Source organism: Sardina pilchardus, chromosome 1 (genome assembly GCF_963854185.1).
Source record: "Sardina pilchardus chromosome 1, fSarPil1.1, whole genome shotgun sequence".
In the NCBI taxonomy this organism is placed as follows: domain Eukaryota; kingdom Metazoa; phylum Chordata; class Actinopteri; order Clupeiformes; family Clupeidae; genus Sardina; species Sardina pilchardus.
In genome coordinates, this window is record NC_084994.1 from 38,763,719 (window position 1) to 38,766,218 (window position 2,500).

A 2,500-nucleotide genomic window follows, 5' to 3' on the forward strand; every position below is an offset into this window, starting at 1 on the left:
CACACACCTGGAGTTCATGAACCAGCTCAAGAAGTACGACCAGGACGTCTCGCCCACGGTGAGTGGTGTACAGACACACACACACACACACACATCTGGAGTTCATGAACCAGCTCAAGTAGTGCAACCAGAACGTACACACACACACACACACACCTTGAGTTTAATAAACCAGCTCACAAAGTACAACCACTTGGATGCCTTGCCTGTGGTGAGGGATATAAAATTCAAATGTATTCAAATGAGCTAAAACGGAACAAGGTTTACATGCATAACAAGCACAGCATGGCCTGCCACACCCACACGCATTAAACACACACAAAACCTGTGAATTGCTCAGGTGTTAATTAATGTTGGCACCAGTCCACACACACACACACACACACACACACACACACACACACACACACACATACACAATCTGTCTACCTCCCCTCCCCTCTTCTTTCTCTGACTGGATGAAAACATGACGATGCAATCTATCAGCTTCCTCTTCCCCCACACCTCTTTCTCCTCCTCCTCCTCCTCCTCTCCCTTCCTCCCTCCTCCTCCTCCTCCCTTCCTCCCTCCTCCTCCACCTCCCCTCCTCCTCCCTCCTCCTCCTCTTCCTCCTCCCCCTCCCCCCTCCTCCTCCTCCTCCCCCTCTGCTCCATGTTAAACGCACAGCGCTGCCCCTCCCCAGGAGGAGGTCTGCTTGCTCACGGCTACTGTGTCACACTCCTCCCCTGCTGAGGAGGAGACTCCATCGATTTCCACTCTGTTCCCGGACGGAGGAGTCCCTGAGGAGAGGGGGAGGGAGAGGAGGGGGGGGGGGGGCTGCCCATCCTTATCTTCCTCTTTCTCTCAGTTCTTTTCTTCCCTCCTATCTGTCTGTCTATCCAAACATCTCCTGCTGGATAGATTAGAGGTTCACAGTGGAAGCTAATTTTCTCTTTCTTTTTTTCTTTCTGTTTCTCTCTATCTCTAATTAAACACACACACACACACACACACACAATCTGTCTCTCACACATAAACACACACACACACACACACACACACACACTTTTCTCTTACTCTCCACACGTCCCTGTAATGGCTCTCTCTCTCTCTCTCTCTCTCTCAAATTTAAATTCTCTCTCCTTCTCTCTTTCTCTCTCCTTCTCTCTTCCTCTCTTTCTTCCTCTCTCAGTCCCTTGATGTATCCTCTCCCTCCTGTAGCCCATTAAGTCCCCTATATCATCTCCACTGTATATTAGTGCGGATACATGATCTATCAGTGCCCATATTTCCTTCACTCTCTCTCTCTCTCTCTCTCTCACAGTGAAGGTGCTTCCTTCAAATATCTCGTTCATCCCGCTTAGCTATTCCCTCCTCCCTCCTTCTCTCTCTTCATCCCTCTCTCCCCATTCTCTCTCTCTCTATCTCATCCCCCTCTCTTTCTTGACATCTCTCATCCATCATTCTCTCCATCATAGAGTGTATTCTCATAAGCCTTAAGGACGGAGGGGGGTGGGGGGGGGGGCACTCCTCTGTTTCCTCTCTCTCTCGTCTCTTCTTCTATTCTGCTCTATCAGATGTTGGTTTTTGAGTCGTTAAGCATTTAAAGAGACCCTATGCAACTTTCTGCAGGAGACGATCGCTCCTTGTTTACATCAGGAAGTCTGAGACGAAGAACCACGCTTGCAATTTATATATTTAAATATAGCCTATACATGTATAAATATACACGCTAAAGCTGTCGGGGAAGCTCTGCAGAGAAAATGCAAGCATAAAACGAGCGAAAACGAAACCGAAACCAGAGATGAAATCACCAATCCTGCATAGTTCCTCTTCCTAAATGTGATGGTGAATACAAACACACGTTTCACACCTTAAGTGTTATTAAATGGTATTAAATTTGTTGTGTTGTGTTGTTTTATTTTTACTTGCCCCTCTTTCACTCTACCATAGTGCTACACACAGTCAGCCAAGCAGCAGCTCTAAACTGACTCATATTCACTTTTACTTCTTCATGTATCAGACATTATTTTGTTACGGTCTCCTTTCATTTCTCTCTATCTCTCTCTTTCTCTCTCTCTCTCTCTCTCTCTCTCTCTCTCTCTCTCTTTCTCTCTCTGTCTCTTTCTGTAGAGACAGAAGTGGAGGAGGCTGCTACTGACATGACATTCGCTCTAGGCTACCACTAATCCACCACCCCACCCCCACCCCTCCCCTCGTTCTCCTCTGACATCCTTAACACTTCAAAAGACATTTGTGACCCTTTAAAAAAAGACATTCATAACACTTTGAAAAGACCTTTATTAGGTGTCAACAAATTAGGCGAAATACTAACGGCGTTTTAGGGCTGTCAGCCCCTGCATGTGTCTCCCCCTGACACACTGCAAATGAGAAGGTCGTCTCTATGTAAATGGGGACGGGGTCTGTTTATTACCGGTCGCGTCTTGAAATAGACCTCAGTCCCCCCCACCCCCCCTTTTAGAGAGCTAGTTAAATATTCCCCCTTTGAGGGAACGAGCAC

At 47.2% G+C, this 2,500-nt stretch overlaps 1 protein-coding gene across 4 annotated transcripts in view; it reads left to right on the forward strand.

The window, feature by feature from the left end:
* The window catches only part of LOC134089895 (kinesin light chain 1-like), a 47,999-nt gene that overhangs the window by 21,560 nt on the left and 23,939 nt on the right, over positions 1-2,500 (forward strand). The gene's annotated exons all lie outside the window — the stretch shown is intronic.